Source organism: Ranitomeya variabilis, chromosome 6 (assembly GCF_051348905.1).
Source record: "Ranitomeya variabilis isolate aRanVar5 chromosome 6, aRanVar5.hap1, whole genome shotgun sequence".
In the NCBI taxonomy this organism is placed as follows: domain Eukaryota; kingdom Metazoa; phylum Chordata; class Amphibia; order Anura; family Dendrobatidae; genus Ranitomeya; species Ranitomeya variabilis.
The window spans coordinates 336,125,999-336,149,298 of record NC_135237.1 but is presented as its reverse complement, the minus strand read 5'-3'; the positions used below and the strand labels follow the sequence as shown (position 1 = coordinate 336,149,298).

The window sequence follows — 23,300 nt, the reverse complement described above, 5'->3', positions numbered from 1 at the left end:
GTGCTTTAAATAATTGAAGCTCATAAACTAAATGTCAGCCCTAATGTAGTGTAGTTGTAGTATTGTTTTCTGCAAACACAGAATATTAGAAAATTGAAAAGCTGATGAAAAATTAAGAATCCTCATAATTTACTTAGTACTAAAATTCTACTTTGGAACTGAGCCGTTACACACTGTCAAATGACATCCAGCTAACTACTTCCTGCTACAGTCCATTCAAAGCACAGATTTCCTATCTGTGCTTTGAACAGAAAGTAGCTAGTCAGTAAAAAACAGACTGCATGTGGGGATGGGGGGGTCAAGACCCAGTAATAAAAGCAAGGGGTCGGGGCTCAGCCCTAAAAGCAAGGGGTCGGGGCTCAGCCCTAAAAGCAAGGGGTCGGGGCTCAGCCCTAAAAGCAAGGGGTCGGGGCTCAGCCCTAAAAGCAAGGGGTCGGGGCTCAGCCCTGAAAGCAAGGGGTCGGGGCTCAGCCCTGAAAGCAAGGGGTGGAGCTCAGCCCTGAAAGCAAGGGGTGGGGCTCAGCCCTGAAAGCAACGGACGGGGTTTACAGAGCAGCATGCTATAAATTATGTCATGTGGGGCATGGCTTGTGATCCTGGCAAGTTGTGAGTGACTGGGAATGTATACTAGGAGTGAGGGTAGAAGACACGGGAGCAATGCAGGCTCCACAGAGAAGTGAGGTTGGCCAGGGGGGATGCTGAAAAGCATTCCTGAGTACTAGATTACATTAGATTAAATAAATGAATATATTAAATGTCTCATTACTCCCCTACAGTACACTGAGCCTGTGTGGTACGAGTGTCAGCACCAGGAACATTACTCATGGCAGAAGAATCTCAATACTAGGAAAGTTAGCAAGAGAAAACATGTAGGTAGCGGACTTATCCATCTTGAGACTGTATTGGAGTCTCAGGATGGTGCATTGTAGCTGGAGTGCGCACTGAGGGTGGGTGTGAAGCAGTTTTGGGACAGATACATCTTTGCCTGCATGGAAATGTAGTGTAGAGGCACAGGAGAGAACAGAATGTAAACAATAACGAATCAGAAAGATGGCTGCAGGAGAGCTAAAAAACAAAAAAAAAATACCGGATTACTCACCGGTAATGCTCTTTTATAGAGCCCACGACAGCACCCACTAGAGAGAGGGGATCCTGTTATGTTGAGCTGGTGGTTAGGAGCACTAGAAATGACCAGATGAGCAAACTAGCAATACAGGACGAGCTCTGGGAAGTGGGAGCTCTGCTGACCGCAACCCCTAATCCTATCACAACAACTAGAAATAGCCGTGGAGCGTTCCTGACTCTGCCTAGACGCCTCTTCACAGCCTAAGAGCTAACTACCCCTAAAGATAGAAAATACAGCCTACCTTGCCTCAGAGAAATTCCCCAAAGAAATAGGCAGCCCCCACATATATTGACTGTGAGTTAAGATGGAAGTCACAAACACAGGAATGAAATAGGTTTCAGCACAGGAGGCCAGACTTAACTAAACAGACTGAAGATAGAAAAGGTATCTTTGCGGTCAGCATAAAAACTAACAAAAACCACGCAGAGTGTGCAAAAGAAACCACCGCACCGACTCACGGCGCGGTGGTGCCACTCTGCATCCCAGAGCTTCCAGCTAACAAGATAAAATCATAATAGCAAGCTGGACAAAAACACAGTGGTAACAAATAAGCTAGCAGGGACTTAGCTTTTGCTGAAGTAGACAGGTCATCTGAAAGATCCAAGAGAACTGAACCAGTGCTAGAACATTGACAGCTGGCATCCAGTAACGATCTGAGTGGAGTTAAATAGAGCAGCCAGCCAAGACCTGAACGAGATCAGCTGGAGAAGGAATCTCAGAACCAGCAGCTCCACTCACAGCCACCAGAGGGAGTCCATGAACAGAACTCGCCGAAGTACCATTCATAACCACAGGAGGGAGCTCGAGAACAGAATTCACAACAGGATCCGCCCCTAGGAACAGGAAACCTACAGAGAGATAAAAGGGGCGGCCCTCCTCGCTCCTCAGTTGTTTTACAGAGAATAGGAGGAACCGCCGCCAGGTTTTAGTTAACAGGTTCAGACATATATACATATTTACAACCTTATACTATATTACTCTATTATTTACATCTCCCTACCAAGGCAACTAAATAAAAGAAAAGGGAGGGATGTGAATGGGTGCTGTCGTGGGCTCTATAAAAGAGCATTACCGGTGAGTAATCCGGTATTTTCTATTCGCCACGACAGCACCCACTAGAGAGATTTACAGAGACTATATATTGGGTAGGTTAACTGAGTCAAGAACCGAAACCCCAAAGGTTAGATCAGAAGCAGCAGATAGGTCTAATCTATAGTGCTTATAGAAGGTATTTGGCGAAGACCAAGTTGCAGCCTTACATATAAGGTCTATTGGCACGTTCGCCCTTTCTGCCCAGGAGGTCGACACGGCTCTTGTGGAGTGCGCTCCCACATGCATTGGAGGATCTCTTCCTCTAGCTTTATACGCCAGGATTATGGCATCTCTAATCCAGCGTGATAGCGTGTTCTTTGTGACCCTGGAACCTTTGGTTTTACCCTGGAAAGAAACAAAGAGAGCCCTACTCTTCCTCCAGTCCCTAGTTCTCTATAAATAGGCTAGAACAACTCTTTTAACATCTAGGGCAGGGGTCCCCAACCCGTAGCTCGCGAGCCATATGTGGCTCGCCTGCTCCAGGCATGTGGCTCGCCGACGGTCACTGAAAAAAGTCCCCAAGGAGCCGCCCCGCCGGCTCTATTACCCGCCCCGCTGCCTGTAATACCCGCCCACCACCTGCTCCTGCTATGTGTGAAAGGAACCGCCCCGCCGGCTCTATTACCCGCCCCCCTGCCTGTAATACCCGCCCACCACCTGCTCCTGCTATGTGTGAAAGGAGCCGCCCCGCCGCCTCTATTACCCGCCCCGCTGCCTGTAATACCCGCCCACCACCTGCTCCTGCTATGTGTGAAAGGAGCCGCCCCGCCGGCTCTATTACCCGTCCCCCTGCCTGTAATACCCGCCCACCACCTGCTCCTGCTATGTGTGAAAGGAGCCGCCCCGCCGCTTGCAATGCCTGCCCCGTAATTTGCCGCTCCTCCAGCGTCAGCGACCGCATTCACTCCTGCGCAGTGGAGCGGGTCACTGTGATCTGTTAAAGTCGCACAAAGTCTCGCGAGACTTCACAAATCTCGCAAGACTTTGGTTACTGCGGCTTCTATAGAGCACAGTGACCCGCGCCTCTGCGCAGGTGTGAATGCAGTCACTGATTGCGGAATCCGGATAGAAGGGCAGGCTAGTCCAAGTAAAGCACTTAGCATAAGTATATATAAGTGTCCTAACAAGCATTTTAAAGATAACCTGTCACCCCCCATTACCTATTGGTAAAAGAGCCACCTTCAGCAGCACTAAGGCTGCATTCTCTGAAGGTGGCTCTTATGTTTTTTTTTATCATGAGTAATGCAGAAATACAAATATAATTGCTCGCCATACCTGTATTGAGTCAGGGAGGTATGTTTTCTCCCCCTGACTCAAGCGCCTCGCTGCCATCCATCATCCCCCTCAGTCTCCCAGGCGCCGCCTCCTCTGTCTCCTCACGTCACCGGCGCCTGCGCTGTGCAATCATTTTTCGGGCATGCACCGTGCGCGCTGCCCTGGAACTTACATCCACTGATGTATGGAGATCAGGCCTGCATGTACCAGAGGCCCCAGATCCCACCCCACAGTGGGTTATGATTTATTGCACACTGCGGGGCTGTGAATCTGGCGCTTGCGCAGTAAGTCTCTCTGTGGCTGTCCCCATCTCCCTCCTGCGGGGCTGAATCTGTTGCCTGTCTAGTGCGGATCTCTGCACCTGTAATATGTCGGAAAGAGGTGGAGGGAGATGGGGACAGGTGCAGAGAGACTCGCTGTGCAGGCACCAGATTTCCAGCCCCGCAGTGTGAAAAAATCATAACACACTGCAGGGCGGGATCTGGGGCCTCTGCTACACGCAGGCGCGATATCAGTACATCAGTGGATGGCGCATGCCCGAATAATGATTGTACAGCGCAGGCGCCGCTGACATGAGGAGACAGAGGCTCCCGGGGGCCAGAGGGGCATGATGAATGGATGCAAGGAGCTTGAGTCGGAGAGAAAACACCTCCCTGATTCAAAACAGGTATGGCGCGAAATTTATAAAGGTAAATTGGTTTGACTATGTCTTTATCTGCATTGTGGCTCTCGACCAACTTTCATAGCGGAATGTGGCTCTCAAGGTAAGAAAGGTTGGGGACCCCTGATCTAGGGTATGAAGTCTTACTTCTTCTGGAGTTGAGTGGTCTTTATAAAAGGTAGGTAATAAGATCTCCTGGGATCTATGAAAACTAGTGGCTACTTTAGGGAGATAACAAGGGTCCGTTTTCAAAATTATCCTATCGGATGTCACAGATAGAAAAGGAGGATCTATTGATAAGGCTACCAACAATATCGTTTTTAACGAGATGTTCTTTAAAGAGGCTGCATGAAGAGGCTCAAACGGGCTCTGCGTCAAGGCATCTAGGACGAAAGTTAGATCCCACTGAGGCACCTGTGGTATATCTATTGGTTTTGATTGCTCACATGCCGATATAAAACAAGATATCCATCTATCTCCTGCCACATCATAACTAAAGAGGGCTCCTAGAGCTGAAACCTGGACTCTCAGAGTATTTACAGAAGGCCCCAATTCAAGTCCTTTTTGCAAGAACTCCAATATTGAAAATATAGGCACCTCAGAAGAAAGTTCAAGAAATTTCCTCCAGACTCTGACATAGATCTGGGTAGTAGAAGGCTTCCTACTCTTCATGAGGGTATCTATAAGTCCGCTAGAGAAACCTCTTAGAGTTAATAACTGCCTCTCAAATTCCATACAGTCAAATTCATGCCCTTTACCCGAGGATGGAAAAACGGTCCCTGAGACAGTAGGTCCCTGGTCTGGGGCAGAATCCAAGGGTCTGTAGTTGACATTGCCCTTAGCCATGAGAACCATGGCCTTTTGGGCCAAAATGGGGCTATCAACAGAACTCTTGCCCCCTCCTCCCTTATTTTTCTTATTACTATTGGTATTAGATTCCATGGAGGAAATGCATAAGCCAGGTCGAATGTCCATGGCACCTGAAGGGCATCGAATATGTCCGGGTTGTCCAGTCTGCAAAGGGAAGCAAATGTTTTGACCTGACGATTGGCCCTTGTTGCGAATAGGTCTATTTGAGGCATGCCCCACCAGTTTGTTATCAATTTGAAAATTCTTCTGTTGAGCATCCATTCCCCTTGATGAAGGGTATGACGGCTGAGGAAATCTGCACGAAAGTTGTCTATGCCTCTGATGTGCACCGCTGACAAGGATAATAGATGATTTTCGGCTAACATCATGATGTCTGATGTGACTTCCATAAGATTGTCCGACCGTGTACCTCCCTGATGATTCAGATAGGCCACCGCAGAGGTGTTGTCGGTAAAAACCCTTGTGTGAGAGCCTCGTAGCTGGGGAAGAAAGTGGAGCAGGGAATAATATATGGCCTTTAATTCTTTAACATTAGAGGATTTAGCTGATTCTGAACTGGACCAAAGACCCTGAACCACCTGATCCCCAAAATGTGTCCCCCAACCTTCAGGACTAGCATCTGTGGTCACCACAGTAGCAGGAGTGATGACCCATAGTACCCCTTTTGATAGATTTTCCCAATTTAACCACCATGTAAGGGAGTGTACTACTTCTGACGTTAGAAAAACTGTGTGATCCAAATGTCCCCTACTTCTAATGTCCTCCTGTAATATAAATTTCTGGAGCTGCCTGGTATGAAATTGCGCCCATTTAACCGCAGGGATACATGATGTCAGTGAACCCAGTAACGACATGGCATTCCTCAGTGACATACTACGTTTTTTGATTGCTAAACCCACTTTGTCAATAATGGAAGCTTTCTTATCATCAGGCAACCAACATACTTGGTCAACTGAATCCAGAAGGAGTCCTAGAAATTTTTGACAAGTAACCGGTTGGAGTCTAGATTTTTCCCAGTTGACAATCCAGCCAAGCGTTTGTAACGAAAACGCCACCTCCTCCAACCGTTGCTGACACTGCAGGGCATTTTTTCCCACAATTAGGAGATCATCCAGATATGGTATGACCAGTGTGTTTTTTAACCGCAGAAAGGACATTACCTCCAATAATAATTTAGTAAAAACCCTTGGAGCCATAGATAGGCCAAAGGGCATTGCTCTATATTGTAGATGACGAACCTGCCCATCTATAAAAACTGCTACCCGAAGGAACTGCTGGTGTGACTGGTGTATAGGAAGATGGTAATAAGCATCTTTAAGATCCAGTACTACCATGTAACAGTTAGGGAACAAATTTTTTATGGCTGATCGAATAGATTCCATTTTAAATGGCCTGGGTCTTATGAAGGTGTTCAGCTTCCTTAAATTAAATATAGTTCTAAAGGATCCGTCAGGTTTAGTAATCAAAAACAAGGGGGAGTAGAACCCCTCCCCCGTTTGAGATGACGGAACCTCTATTAAGACCCGTTTGGCTAGAAGGGACTTAATTTCAATTTCCAGTGCTTCTTGCTGTGGTCTGGATTTTAGGGAGGTGAGCAGGAAGGAATCCGGAGGTTTTCGGATAAAGTCTAGAGTGAGGCCTGAAGATATAAAATTTATGGCCCATGGATTTACAGTTATTTTCTTCCACTGATCAATAAATCCCAGAAGTCTACCGCCCACTGGTGGAATAGGGTTCCCGGAATTTTTCGGCTGGCCTGAAGGGGCGCTTGTTGAACAAATTGCCCTTCTGCCTGAACTCCTTGTTTCTCCATTGGTCCTTAAAGCCTCCCTTTCTGCCAAATGATGGCTTCCTGAATGCCCTTCTGTAAGAAGGAACAAAGGGATTAGGGAACCCCTTCTTTCTCTCACCCGCCTTAGTGAGTATCTCATCCAACACTGTTCCAAAGAGGTACTCACCCTGACAGGGTATGGAACACAATTTGGATCTAGACTGGGCATCCCCCTTCCAGTTTTTTAGCCATAATGCTTGCCGAGCAGTATTGGAGAGGCTAGCTGTCCTGGCCGCCAGGTGGAGAGAATCTACGGAGGCATCAGATATAAAAGCCGCAGCACCCTTAATCAAGGAAATGGACACACGTAATTTTTCCCTGGATACGCCACTTCTGATATTTTGGTCCAACTGCTCTAACCAAACCAGCATAGACCTACTGGTACACGTGGCTGAGATCGCTGGCTTGAAAGCAGTGACACTGGCCTCCCATGATTTTTTAAGAAGTGCGTCTGATTTTCTATCCATGGGATCGGATAAGGAACCTGCATCCTCCACAGGTAAAGAAGAACGGCGAGATGTAGATGCTACGGCCGCATCAACTTTCGGTATTTTAGCCCAGGAATTCAAATCCTCGTCATCAAAGGGGTAGCGCCTCTTACAGGGTATTGGCACAAACCCCTTTTGTCCTTTACTCCATTCCTTCTTAACGAGGTCCTTTATGGCCTGGTTTACTGGAAATACATGGCCTTTTCGCTGAGATAGACCAGCGAGCATAACTTCCTGTGGCGTTTGGGGTTCTTTTGATTCAGACAACCCCATCGTACTCCTTACCGACTTAATCAAGTTGTTAACACCATCGGTAGGAAAACAGACATAATCCTGTTCATCTGATGAACCAGACGATTGAGAGACATCTGAGTCCACCTCCCCACTCTCTGCTGACGTGTCAGCTTTAGGCGAGGACATTCTCCTACTTCTCCTTTCCATATTTACGGAGGGACCACTTCCTAACGACTGCAGCTCTTCACGAATTATAAGTCGTATCTCATTCATCTTAACAGACTCCTCCTGCCGCAAGGTGTTGTCTATACAGGTCTGACACAGTTTTTTAAGATAAGAGTCAGGCAGGGGCTCAGTACATATAGCACACTGTTTGTGCTTGGTTTTCCCCATCCTCTTTGCCTAAAAATATAAGCAGAGGAAACACTATAAGCTTCCTTGAAGCTATATAACACTCACCCAGAAGTATATCTGTATACCGGTTGCTGGGTTTGCTTGGCCTGGGGTGTGGAACGGGACGACTTCTTTCCTGATTTGTCAGTGGAGTCACTCTTTTTTGAGTGTCCACTACTCCTATTTCTGGTCTCACCACTGGGTATTAGTGGGACCTCCATAGGGCGCTCACAGACTTCCTCTTGGGACGACATGATAGCGCGCTGTCTGCACAGTCCATGTGCAATTTATAGTGCAGGACTTTTCAAAACACAAAGAGAATAAATACTCGCACTGCTGCTTTTCGCGATCACCTAACGGCGTGCCACAATGCGCTGTACCAGCTCCTATTCCCACTACTCAATGCATGGGCTTATGGGGTGCTTCAACCAAAAGATATGCATATGACCAAAACAAAAAAGAAAAAATGGTCAGCACTCACCATTCCCGATGCTAAAAAAGTCTTTATTAGAACATGGACACGGACAGGGAGAGCATGGTGTCCAGGGATGACAGCTGTTTCGCGCTACATGCGCTTCCACAGATCCCGATTTTTCAAAACACACCCCTTTTTTTTTTCTTTTTTTTTTTTTAATATTACCTGCTCAGTCGGTGCAGCGTCAGGGGGACAAAAACCGCCTAGAAGAAACCAACATGGCGGTTCCCCCGGAAATAGAACGCCGACCTCAGAGGTGCAGGGGACTACATCCGGAATTCGGCTGTACCGCGCATGCGCCGGCGTCTCTGCAGCCTGCCGGCTGTCTCCGAGCGCTACTTCCGCCCATGTCGCCGCCATACCTGAGGGACTGGGGAAAGCCGACGACCGCTCCACATACTCCGGAGGGTATCGTTACCTGGCTCAGGGAACCTGCATCCTCCACAGGTAATCCGGTCAGCCCAGGCACACCGCACCACCGGTCATCCCCTACAATCGATGTCCCAGCAGGGAGATCGTTGTTTAACTCCAGGCCTCTCAGCAGACCGCAGCAGATGGGGGGGAACCAGCAGGAACCCCCGACTCTGTCTACTCGCTCTGGAGCCCCTGTCGCTCAGCAGAGACGCCCAGGCGGCATCCAGGCGAGTTTTCCTCTTCTCAACAATCCCAGAGAATCTTCTCTGTGGGTTCCCCTTTAGGAACAGGAAACCAACTGAGGAGCGAGGGAGGGCCGCCCCTTTTATCTCTCTGTAGGTTTCCTGTTCCTAGGGGCGGATCCCCTCCCTCTAGTGGGTGCTGTCGTGGTGAATAGAAAAAGGTAACATGGGGTTTAGAGACTCCTTATAAAAGGACAGCCTGATTGTGTTTTTTTTTTTTTTTTCGTGTCTGGAATACCCTCTAAAAGACTTCGATAATATACAAAAACATATTTATACAGTGTAAGAGCACGATTTTGTGTATAATATCACACCCTAGAGGTACATCTATAACAAGTATACATATATTAAGCAGATACAAAATTGGAATCCTTGCGACATATAACTACGTCAAACAGAAGAACTTTCTCAAACCAGTTGATCTCTAGATACCTTACAGCAGCTGCAACTCATTTCTAAATGGAAACAGATTAAAATATTGGCACTTCCCTAATGAAGTAGAATTAGAGAAGGGTGTAAACAAGAAAAGACCTTTTAATTGGAAAGTTATTGCACCAAATTCTGCCTTTTCCAGCAAGATATATTTCAGTACTAAAACACTGCATAAAATAAGCCAGCAATCACAAACCACAACTACTCTTTCAGGTGAATACTAATATAAGGGTAGACTCTGTTGTCCTGGGATATGCTCACATTACGTTTGGGGTATATACTGAGAAAAGCCCCTGAAATTTACACCAGAAGGCTGCATTTAACTGATGGCGGTTGGCTAAAAGCGTGTTATTTTGGCCTCCAATGGTATGCGCTGGCATACCTTTTTTCAACTATACAAGAAAGAATCTGTTCTATACAAAAGTCTATGACAGAAAAGGTATAAAGCGTTGTATAAGCTTTTTATGAAGCGACAGCATGGATGATGTATGCCACTGTATGCTTATATATTAGTATATCCTGTAGAGCTTGTTGTGAATACAGCACACATAAAGGAGTCTTCCTAACATATACCAATGACAAAAGGCGCATATGCCATATATAATGCCATGTTGTATTATTACAGGACAGTAAATAGCTTGTCAGTTAAAAACTCACCGGTCATCAACAAGCAATGACTGGTAATCTGCCCAGCTGGGCAGATTACCGGTGGGCTAATCAGTTGCTAGACAAACCGCTTTGGGAAAGTAGAAACTGTACTGATGCCTGCCCTGCATTATCAGTGCAGCTTTCTGTGTTAGAAGGATCACATCATGCGCACATGACCACAGGTTCTTCATCCCACAGGAGTTAGGAGGCTGCTGAAGAACTAAAATGGCGTTTATGAGACAACCCTTTTAATAAATAAAGTGACCCGCTAAGACTATCTAAGAAGAAGTATACAAATAGCCATACGAGGAGAATGGGTTAAATATGATTTCACCAGTGATGTCACTTTGTTTGCATTCACAACAAACCCTTCTGAGCAGGTCTTTCAGGAAATCAGTGGCCAATTATCAAGGATTTATTTCCACAGATGAAAAATGTAGGATGTGAAATAATAAAAACAAGATTCTTAGGAAAGTTTAACCTTAATAGCTTCCCAGCTCAGCGCTCTGACTTCCTGGTCATGTAACAAAAGGTGCAAGTCATATTTTCTTTGCAAATACCGAAAAAAGGGAGCCTGTATCTCAGTATGAACCAAAGTGATGGAAGAACATGGAAACTTACACTTGGCCCCTTTGCGCATACGTCAGAATGACTACTGGAATTAGTGTGTTTAGGGTAGAATTACAGCTCCTGATGGCAATCCATTTTTTGAGACAACTCAGCTCACATTTTTTGTAAAACTGAAGCTTAGCAGAGTCGAAAACTGACTACAGCATTTCATGAGCTGCTTTTAACGAGGACACAGCATCTGGTCCTTTCTGCTTTATCAGCTTTACTACTGAACATGACCCCAAATCCCAACTACTGTAGGTAAAGGCGCTAACATTTAGTCCTATATATACAATTACTTTATAGGAGTTAAATCATTTCAATTATTTTATAGATTATAAAAGCCATAGCTTTATTCTACCATTATTTATATACCTCCAACATTTTCTACATCGATGTGCACAAACTACGGTATTATTCACAAATTAAACATTTTCAAATCTCAAAAACATAACAGGGCACAATATTCCAAGTGTGACAGGGTTCAGGAATAGTAGCAATAGGAATATTAAAGGGGTCATGTTTTTGTTTTGTTTTTAAATGGTTTTCGGCTTGATCTTGAGCCATGGTGACTGGATGGATGAACGAACTGTACGAGCCGTGTCTTTGTCGCATGTTCCTTCGATTTGAAGACCTTATATAGACAGTGACTTCATTGTTGATTTGCCCATCGTTCTGGGTAGGCTGAAGTCCTTTACAACTTCCAGTTCATCACAACCCATCTCAAATGTGTTCTGTTCCCACACTGCTATGTTTTAGCAGTCTATAAATAAGCCCACAATGGCCCCAAGCCCCTTAGCTTCCTCTTATATGTGGGAGGCATCAGGTCACCTCTGCGGCCAGTCAGTGGCCACTGCTTGGTCATAGCAGTTATATTCTATCCAAGCTGGAAGGATAAACTATGAGACTGATTCTTATTACCCAAGTGGAAGTGGATGAAGAAGCCAAGAGATCGGCTGAAACACTGGAAGCTGGAGGAATGGCAAGAAGTCTCGTAGGTATGTGGTTTTATTATGTTATTTTATGGCCCATTTTCAAACTAAAAAAAAATATATATTGGATGACCCCTTGTTCTTATTGTATTCACAACTGCTGGATCAAGCTCACTTAATTATACACGGTGGACCACAATTAGCAATCCAAAGTTAGTCTGAATTTTTTGACACGCAAAAAAATATGGCAAAGCAGATTTTTGTGCATGTTAGAAAATGATTAACACTGCCAGGACAGAGACCATGACCATGTCCACAGTGGCTCCATCAGCTTCATTCAAGTGAACAGCTCCATCAGGGGTGTCCCTTGGAATACGTTTTTTCTGTGATTCCAACAAAAACTCTAACAATGTGCTCAGGTACAATGTGTGTACCTAGGAGGAAGTTACTTTCTATTATATCAGTGAATTAATGCCTGAAATAGAAATGTAGCTCAAAAGCGCCTACATGAAGTGCAATGGTTACACTGACACCTAGTGGTGAATTGTGACAAATGCGGCCTTCGATAAAACTCCCAACCTCCATTAAGAAAAACTGTTCGAATTTTACTGTGACTCCTAAATCCTCAGGGACTCATTATTATGTGTTTACACTGAGGATATTTCACTTAAACTTTACTAGAAGAGCACAGCCGATTCCCTGACTCCTAGCACTGCCTTTACTATGTGGACAAGATACAGAGATAGCACAGTTAGTGCTAACTACATTACATTATTCTTTAAAATTTACCTTACAACCAGCACAGAATCAGTTAATTGTCTTGACCTGAACATTTTTATTGAGGAAGGATTGATACATACCTGCAGGGCCGGACTGGCCATAGGGCACTTCTGGCAAATGCCAGAAGGGCCGGTGCCAGTGGTGGGCCGCTCAATCCGCCGCCCCCGCATTCAACTATACCGGCGTATAGACGCCGGTACAGTTGAATGCAATGATGGAGGAGAGAGCGTCTACAGACGCTCCTCTCCCATCATTCCCCGCTCTGCCTCTGACACTGCGGGTGCGCGATGATGTCATATCATCGCGCACCTGCTGTGTCCCGGGCAGACTGCAGCTGCTGAGACAGGAGCAGGAACCAGGAAGCAACGCTGGGCACGAGGAGAGGTGAGGAGAGTTTTTTTTTTTTCTGGACTGTGGGGCCATTCTCGGAGGAGGTGAGGGGAGGAAGAGAAGAGATGCGGGCTGTATATAGTTCTCTGTGGGCTGTGCTCTGTGCTGTATACTGCTGTGGGCTGTATATAGTTCTCTGTGGGCTGTGCTCTGTGCTGTATACTGCTGTGGGCTGTATATAGTTCTCTGGGCTGTGCTCTGTGCTGTATACTATTGTGGGCTGTATATAGTTCTCTGTGGGCTGTGCTCTGTGCTGTATACTGCTGTGGGCTGTATATAGTTCTCTGTGGGCTGTGCTCTGTGCTGTATACTGCTGTGGGCTGTATATAGTACTCTGTGGGCTGTGCTCTGTGCTGTATACTGCTGTGGGCTGTATATAGTTCTCTGTGGGCTGTGCTCTGTGCTGTATACTGCTGTGGGCTGTATATAGTTCTCTGTGGGCTGTGCTCTGTGCTGTATACTACTGTGGGCTGTATATAGTTCTCTGTGGGCTGTGCTCTGTGCTGTATACTACTGTGGGCTGTATATAGCTCTCTGTGGGCTGTGCTCTGTGCTGTATACTACTGTGGGCTGTATATAGCTCTCTGTGGGCTGTGCTCTGTGCTGTATACTACTGTGGGCTGTATATAGCTCTCTGTGGGCTGTGCTCTGTGCTGTATACTACTGTGGGCTGTATATAGTTATCTGTGGGCTGTGCTCTGTGCTGTATACTGCTGTGGGCTGTATATAGTTCTCTGTGGGCTGTGCTCTGTGCTGTATACTGCTGTGGGCTGTATATAGTTATCTGTGGGCTGTGCTCTGTGCTGTATACTGCTGTGGGCTGTATATAGTACTCTGTGGGCTGTGCTCTGTGCTGTATACTACTGTGGGCTGTATATAGTACTCTGTGGGCTGTGCTCTGTGCTGTATACTATTGTGGGCTGTATATAGTTCTCTGTGGGCTGTGCTCTGTGCTGTATACTGCTGTGGGCTGTATATAGTTCTCTGTGGGCTGTGCTCTGTGCTGTATACTGCTGTGGGCTGTATATAGTACTCTGTGGGCTGTGCTCTGTGCTGTATACTGCTGTGGGCTGTATATAGTTCTCTGTGGGCTGTGCTCTGTGCTGTATACTGCTGTGGGCTGTATATAGTTCTCTGTGGGCTGTGCTCTGTGCTGTATACTACTGTGGGCTGTATATAGTTCTCTGTGGGCTGTGCTCTGTGCTGTATACTACTGTGGGCTGTATATAGCTCTCTGTGGGCTGTGCTCTGTGCTGTATACTACTGTGGGCTGTATATAGCTCTCTGTGGGCTGTGCTCTGTGCTGTATACTACTGTGGGCTGTATATAGCTCTCTGTGGGCTGTGCTCTGTGCTGTATACTACTGTGGGCTGTATATAGTTATCTGTGGGCTGTGCTCTGTGCTGTATACTGCTGTGGGCTGTATATAGTTCTCTGTGGGCTGTGCTCTGTGCTGTATACTACTGTGGGCTGTATATAGTTCTCTGGGCTGTGCTCTGTGCTGTATACTATTGTGGGCTGTATATAGTTCTCTGTGGGCTGTGCTCTGTGCTGTATACTGCTGTGGGCTGTATATAGTTCTCTATGGGCTGTGCTCTGTGCTGTATACTGCTGTGGGCTGTATATAGTTCTCTGTGGGCTGTGCTCTGTGCTGTATACTGCTGTGGGCTGTATATAGTTCTCTGTGGGCTGTGCTCTGTGCTGTATACTACTGTGGGCTGTATATAGTTCTCTGGGCTGTGCTCTGTGCTGTATACTATTGTGGGCTGTATATAGTTCTCTGTGGGCTGTGCTCTGTGCTGTATACTGCTGTGGGCTGTATATAGTTCTCTATGGGCTGTGCTCTGTGCTGTATACTGCTGTGGGCTGTATATAGTTCTCTGTGGGCTGTGCTCTGTGCTGTATACTGCTGTGGGCTGTATATAGTTCTCTGTGGGCTGTGCTCTGTGCTGTATACTACTGTGGGCTGTATATAGTTCTCTGTGGGCTGTGCTCTGTGCTGTATACTGCTGTGGGCTGTATATAGCTCTCTGTGGGCTGTGCTGTATACTACTGTGTGCTCTGTGCTATATATAGTTCTCTGTGGGCTGTGCTCTGTGCTGTATACTGCTGTGGGCTGTATATAGTTCTCTGTGGGCTGTGCTCTGTGCTGTATACTGCTGTGGGCTGTATATAGTTCTCTGTGGGCTGTGCTCTGTGCTGTATACTACTGTGGGCTGTATATAGTTCTCTGTGGGCTGTGCTCTGTGCTGTATACTGCTGTGGGCTGTATATAGCTCTCTGTGGGCTGTGCTCTGTGCTGTATACTACTGTGTGCTCTGTGCTATATATAGTTCTCTGTGGGCTGTGCTGTGGGCTGTATATAGTTCTCTGTGGGCTGTGCTCTGTGCTGTATACTACTGTGGGCTGTATATAGTTCTCTGTGGGCTGTGCTCTGTGCTGTATACTGCTGTGGGCTGTATATAGCTCTCTGTGGACTGTGCTCTGTGGTGTATACTACTGTGTGCTCTGTGCTATATATCGTTCTCTGTGGGCTGTGCTCTGTGCTGTATACTGCTGTGGGCTGTATATAGTTCTCTGTGGGCTGTGCTCTGTGCTGTATACTGCTGTGGGCTGTATATAGTTCTCTGTGGGCTGTGCTCAGTGCTGTATATAGTTCTCTGTGGGCTGTGCTCTGTGCTGTATACTACTGTGGGCTGTATATAGTTCTCTGTGGGCTGTGCTGTATATAGTACTCTCTGGGCTGTGCTGTATATAGTACTCTCTGGGCTGTGCTGTATATAGTACTCTCTGGGCTGTGCTTTATATAGTACTCTGGGCTGTGCTGTATATAGTACTCTGGGCTGTGCTTTATATAGTTCTCTGTGGGCTGTGCTGTATATAGTTCTCTGTGGGCTGTGCTGTATATAGTTCTCTGTGGGCTGTGCTGTATATATTACTTTGTGGGCTGTGCTGTATATATTACTTTGTGGGCTGTGCTGTATATATTACTCTGTGGGCTGTGCTGTATACTACTGTGTGGACTGTGCTGTATACTTCTACGTGGGCTGTGCTGTATACTACTGTGTGGTCTGTGCTGTATACTACTGTGTGGTCTGTGCTGAATACTGCTGTGTGGGCTGTGTTATCTACTACGCGAGCTGTGCTATAGTATGCAGGCTGTGCTGTATACTATGCGGTTTGTGCTATATAATATGCGGGCTTTGCTATATACTATGGGGAGTATATTATATTCTATGGGGGAGGCCATGTTATGTACTATGTGGCTGTGTTATATACTATTGTGGGGGTATATTATATTCTATGGGGGAGGCTGCGTTATATACTATGGGGGGCTGCATTATATTCTATGGGGGGCTACATTATATATTATGGGGAGGTGGGCTGTATTATATTCTATGGGGGTTACATACTCTGGGGTGGCTGCATTATACTCTGTGGGGTGGCTGCATTATACTCTGGGGTGGCTGCATTATACTCTGGGGTGGCTGCATTATACTCTGGGGTGGCTGCATTATACTATATGTGGGCTGCATTATACTGTATCGAGGACTATGGGGAATACGTTATACTATATGAAGAACTATGGGGTGCATTATACTATGGGAAGTGAATTGTACTACATGGATGACTGTGGCGGTGCATTATACTATATGGAGCACTATGAGGATTGTATTATGCTATATGGAGGACTATGAGGATTGTATTATGCTATATGGAGGACTATGAGGAGTGTATTATACTATGTGGAGGACTGAGCAGTGTATTTTAATATATGGAGGACTATAGGGAGTGTATTATACTATATGGAGGACTATGGAGCACATTATAATATATGGAGGACTATGGGGTGTATTTTACTAAACAAGTAAAATGCTGCATATTCGGATTGTTTTTGCTGGAACAAAAAGCCTTGTTGTCAGCAGCACATTGCCAGTGTAAACTGTAGATGTGCTGCTGAAAACATGATACTGTATGGTGATCTGTTAGTGATCTATTAGTGATCGTTCTGTCTCATCATTATTCCTCAGCTGGTGGAAAGAGGCCGGGAAACAAGCGTTGAACAACTTCAGTATTGTCGATCAAACTCGTTTAGCGGCCTGAACTCAGCGCACGTAAATACAACAGAAAGGCTTCTGTGTGATGTGCAATATGTTAGCATTTGGGGACCCATTTTAAACTTTGCCTAGGGCCCCACTTTGCCTAAAACCGGCCCTGCCTACAAGTGTACAAAGATATTATACAGTCACCATGTGACAAGTGGGCCTGTGTAACTTCAAATGCCAGGGCTGAATTTTAGTCCCAGTCCGGCCCTGCATACCTGGACCTTTAGTAAACCTACAGATGCTAACAGCTATATTTCTATAGAGAGTTGCCATCTTCCTAGCTGGCTAATTCATGTCTCCAGAAGTCAATACATGAGAGCATTCCGAAATTGCTCTAAACCTCAAGATTCTGATAGCGAGGCTCAATCACTGATAAAAAAAAGTTCTTAAATAAAGGATATGACAACAATCTCCTTAAAGAAGCTAAAAGGAAAGAGGAAGAGACCTCACGGACAGGCCTCCTCTTTAGCCGTAGAGCAATAGGTGAAAACACCAAAGAAGCTGTAGACACAGCTGCCCAAATCCTCAAAAAAATTGTTAAAACGCCATTGGGATATACTGAAGGATGAAAAAATTATAGGTGACTTATTCCCTGCACATCCTAAATTTATATACAAAAGGCCCGTAATCTTGGAAACTTCATTGCTCCATCAGTCCAAGATAATCTTATAAATAAACCTTTTTTTAAAAAAAACCTGGAAGGTTTTTTTTTCGTGCAGAAAATGCAAAATGTGCCAGATTCAAAAGCAGAAAAAAACAAAGTACCATTAATAAAGGGGACGTAGTGTATAAAATCCCTGACTTTATGGATGTGTGCACACGTTGCAGATTTTTCACGTTTTTTCGCTATAAAAATGCGAAAAAAGAAAAACCCGCATACATTATGCATCCCATCATTTAGAATGAATTCCGCAATTTTTGTGCACATGATGCGTTTTTTTCCACTAAAAAAACGCATCGTGGTAAAAAACGCAGCATGTTCATTAATTTTGCGTATTTTTTGCGGATTTCCCACTATATTATTGCATTGGGAACCTCCAGAAAAATCAGCAGAAAAAACGCACCAAAAACGCGGTAAAAACACGAGAAAAACGTGCAAAAAACGCATGCGGATTTCTTGCAGAAAATGTCTTGTTTTGCTCAGGAAATTTCTGCAAGAAATCCTGAACGTGTGCACATAGCCTATGACATGTACTACAGTCCGGTTAATATACACCATCATATACCCCTGTAGTAAAATATATGTTGGGACGCACAAAACGCCCTTTAAATGTAAGGATTAATGGGCACCTCCGTAACATCAAGAAAAAAATACGAGGGTCACACTTTATCTAAACTTTTTTTTTTTTAACATCATGGAGGATCCACACAGGGCATGACAGCAACAGGTATCCAAGTTATCCACAAACACTGGCGGAGGGGCAGTTATATCAAGCAGATGTCACATGCAGCTGGATTTTCCAACGAGACTCTGAAACCAAGGGGTCTTAATAATGAGGTGGAATTATTTGCATTCCACTAAGTAACTAATGAACCAATTAATCAACACCTGAGTAAACATTAGTACTTGTACTTAAAGCAGCTATACCAAGAAGAGGCCCACCCTGATGAAGTGTTGGAACGAATTGGTCCTCTCAGCACTCCGTACTGGTTCATGTCACGTGTGCACAACAGGTCTATGTCACGCAGGTCCTACTTCCATCTGCATGCACACCACTGACACGAAGATCTGACTTGCGGTGTTCCCTCGCCCGCAGAGTACTGAAAGCACTACACGGAGCGTCTGTCACCAACCAGGACAGCGCTCCGCTTTTTCTTTTCTATTATACCTTGTGTCTTCAACCAGCAATATTTATGAGAAAAGAAGACACCGGGAGAGTTGTTACTTCATCTGGACATTGAAACCACAGATCCAGTCTACCATCACCATGAGACAAATGAGGTAATCTTTACATACAGTACAGCTCTGGCAAAAATTAAGAGACCACCACATCAAAACCCTGTCATGGGCAGCCCAATCTCCAGACCTGAACCTCATTGACAACCTCTGCAATGTAATCAAGAGGATGATGGATAGTCACAAGTAGTGTTGAGCGATACTTTCCGATATCGGAAAGTATCGGTATCGGAAAGTATCGGCCGATACCGTCAAAATATCGGATCCAATCCGATACCGATACCCGATCCCAATGCAAGTCAATGGGACGAAAATATCGGAATTAAAATAAACCCTTTATAAACTTGTAGGTTCATTCTACATGAAGGAAAACAACTAAGAATAATGTAGGATGTATTGGGGGACGTGGCGGAGACATTAAAGGCACAGAGGTTTAGCCCAATGTAATAGAATAGCAGGATTTTGGGGTTTTTTTATGACGTTCGGCGGTAGAAAGATTTTGACTATGTTAATTTTTTTTTTTTTTTGTCAGATATTGATGTTTCACTACTTCCACGCCCTTCACCTTCTTTTTTACTTCTCCCACACTTTCTTCTTCATTATCCTCATCATCAGCTTCTTTGACATCAACTTCTTCACCTTATTCATCTTCTTCTTCATCTTCTACCTATTATTTTTTTGGTTACATTGTTCATATTCTTTTTATTTTACTATTATCTTCATCATATTCTACTTCTTCATCATATTCTTATTTGTGACAGGCATTCCCGTAGTTGTTATCTATAAAAGTTTGAAGATTACACCTTCCGTTCTGCCTGTCACAAAAGAGTTACATTTGTCCGCGTTCAGTTTGGCCTGCAGCATCAGGCTTTATCCAGGGGCACCACGAGGAGGAACGGACTCACCCCCATACACTGCTTAGTCTTCTTCTGCTTATAATTTAGATAATATTTTTGCTCTGATATTTAGTGTTATGCTTAATGTTCTTCTGCTCTTTGTTCTGCAGCCTCTTGTTCTTCTGCTTCTCGGTCTTCCAGGTCGTCGTCGTCTCCAGGGTCGTCGTCTCCGGGGTCGTCGTCATCGGGGTGGTCTTCAGGGTCGTCGTCTCCGGGGTCGTCGTCATCGGGGTGGTCTTCGGGGTCATCGTCTCCAGGGTCGTCGTCATCACGGTGGTTGTCGTCTCTGGTGTCGTCGTCATCTTAGGGGTGGTCTTCCGGGTCATCGTGTTTAGTCTCTTGAACTTGGAAATGTAGCAGAAGGTACAAGAAGGCTGAGAAAATGCCGAGAACCAGCTGATGGAACTGGAACTCGGATGGCTACCCGAAGGTCCAAGAGCCAATGGAACTACCGAGGACCAGCTGACGTTACTGGAACCCGGTTACTAAGCAGGAGGTACCCGTGCCTGAAAGCACTACCAAGGACCACCTGACGTTGGTGGAACTCGGATACCCAGAGGGAGGCACCTAAGCCAAAGGCTCTGCCCGGAACCAGCTGACGGTACTGGAACCAGGATGGGGAGCAGAAGGTACAAGAGCAAAAGACACTGCCGAGAACCAGCTGACGGTGCTGGAACCCGGATGGGTAGCCGAAGGTCCAAGAGCCAATGGAACTACCGAGGACCAGCTGACGTTACTGGAACCCGGTTACTAAGCAGGAGGTACCCGTGCCTGAAAGCACTACCAAGGACCACCTGACGTTGGTGGAACTCGGATACCCAGAGGGAGGCACCTAAGCCAAAGGCTCTGCCCGGAACCAGCTGACGGTACTGGAACCAGGATGGGGAGCAGAAGGTACAAGAGCAAGTGTCTGCGTGGCTTTTGCAGGACACGATGCCGGCTGCACAGCAGGGGAACAGCTGGCGGTGCTGAACCCCACTGACACATTGGCTGGTGTTTTTCTCTGTGCAGCTAGCAGTACCGGGCCCCAACTGGCGGTGTTGGAGCCCGGGGTCAGCAGGAGGAGGAGATGGAGCAGAGTGTAGGCCGAAGCCTGCACTGGCGGCAGCTTTTGGGTCTGTTGTGCCTGCGTGGCAGTTGCAGGACACGTTGCCGGCTGCACAGCAGGGGAACAGCTGGCGGTGCTGAACCCCACTGACACATTGGCTGGTGTTTTTCTCTGTGCAGCTAGCAGTACCGGGCCCCAACTGGCGGTGTTGGAGCCCAGGGCTCTGCAGGGGGAGCAGAGTGTAGGCCGAAGCCTAATTGAACCAATTTCAAAGGTAACCTTTAACCCCCCCTCAGGGGTTACAAAGTAGAAGAGCCACAGCTTATGCAGCAGTAGTGCTGCACAAGTCAAAGGTTGCTCTTTTAATTTCGCTCCTTGCACACGCTGAATGAAACACGTATAACATTTAGCCCTTTAAACAGTCAAACTGTGTTGGAGGCGCGAGTTCCCTTTGTAATGAGACGCAGCACAGATGTCAAGAATCCCACCTTGGTGCTGGGTGCAGCCTCCTGAGCGTTGTTATTTGCTGTACAGGAGTCTGCGCTGTCGTGTGATCCCCTGGCCTAGCGCTGTTAGCGCTGCCCATGTTCTGGCATCATTTAATGTCGGCCGGTGCGGTTCGCGATGACCATGAATCCCAGCCCCGCAGTGTCTTAACATTGTTAAAACACTGCGGGGCTGGGATTCAGGGCCTGGCGCAGCACATATGTTCGCCTCTCACACTCGGGTCCTTACACCCGCTTCAGACTGTGCGGCGTCATCTGATCCCTTATCGCATGCCACGGCCATGAAGCCGCACAGTCCGCAGAAGGCGGAAGGAGATGAGGGACAGGCGAACTGATGCACTGATCATGCCCGTCAATCACACCCTCGCAGTCCCAATAAATAAGACAACGAGGGGCGTTGTGTGGGTCAGGGCGGCCGCAGAGGCGCAGGCAGCCAAACAATGATGCCAGAAGACGGGCAGCGCTACCAAGGGGGTTGCAGCGTGTCATTACAAAGGAAAGTCACACCACCGGGACGGTTAAATGGTCACACAGAGGACACATTTTAGACGTGTTTTCAGTTCCACATGTGCGAGGAGAATACGTTTATGAGCCACCTTGCACACATGCAGCATTACCGCTGTACAAGGTGGCCTTTAAAACGTACAAACGCCTGGGGGAGGGGGGACAGGTTCCCTTCAATTTCAGTTCTTGTGTCTGCGTGGCTTTTGCAGGACACGATGCCGGCTGCACAGCAGGGGAACAGCTGGCGGTGCTGAACCCCACTGACACATTGGCTGGTGTTTTTCTCTGTGCAGCTAGCAGTACCGGGCCCCAACTGGCGGTGTTGGAGCCCGGGGTCAGCAGGAGGAGGAGATGGACCAGAGTGTAGGCCGAAGCCTGCACTGGCGGCAGCTTTTGGGTCTGTTGTGCCTGCGTGGCAGTTGCAGGACACGTTGCCGGCTGCACAGCAGGGGAACAGCTGGCGGTGCTGAACCCCACTGACACATTGGCGAGTTGTTTTTCTCTGTGCAGCTAGCACATCTGGGCCCCAACTGGCGGTGTTAGAGCCCAGGGTCAGCAGGAGGAGCAGGGGGAGCGGAGTGTAGGCCGAAGCCTGCACTGGAGCAAGTTGAAAGGAAACCTTTAACCTCCCCCCCCCCCAGGCGTTTGTAGCTGGAAGAGCCATCGTGTACACCACTAATGCTGGAAAAGGTAAACTTAGCTCTTTTAATTATGGTCCTTGCAGATGCTGAACCTAACACTTATGAAATGTGTCCCCTCACAGCGTTCAACCGTCCGGTAGGTGGAACTTTCCTTTGTCATGTGACGCAGCACAGCCGTCAATTTTACCCCCTTGGCGCCGTGCGCCGCCTCCTCAGCGTTGTTTGAATCTGTCCCGGAGCCTGCGCTGTTAGGTTACCCCTTGGCCATGCACACATTTTGCGCTGCCCGTCTTCTGACATCATTTGCTGTCAGGCTGGCTGCGCCTGTGTGGGTGCGCTGTCCGAGATTCAGCCTCGCGGTGTCGTCTAATGTAATCCCACCGCGGGCCTGGGATCCGTGGCCATGCGCAGTGCATATCCTCACCTCTCACTCCCCTCCCTACGGCTTCTTCAGACTGTGCGGTGTCACGGCCGTGGCATGCTATTAGGGATCAGCTGACACCGAACAGTCTTTAGAAGCCGTAGGGAGGGGAGTGAGAGGCGAGGATATGCACTGCGCATGGCCACGGATCCCAGGCCCGCGGTGGGATTACATTACACGACACTGCGAGGCTGAATCTCGGACAGCGCACACACACAGGCGCAGCCAGCCTGACAGCAAATGATGTCAGAAGACAGGCAGCGCGAAATGTGTGCATGGCCAAGGGGTAACCTAACAGCGCAGGCTCCGGGACAGATTCAAACAACGCTGAGGAGGCGGCGCACGGCGCCAAGGGGGTAAAAATGACGGCTGTGCTGCGTCACATGACA

At 47.0% G+C, this 23,300-nt stretch overlaps 1 protein-coding gene across 6 annotated transcripts in view; it reads right to left on the bottom strand.

Annotated features, from left to right (window-relative positions):
• Window positions 1-23,300, bottom strand: part of LOC143782421 (enoyl-CoA hydratase EchA19-like) — a 187,109-nt gene that overhangs the window by 62,845 nt on the left and 100,964 nt on the right. The window lies entirely within an intron of this gene.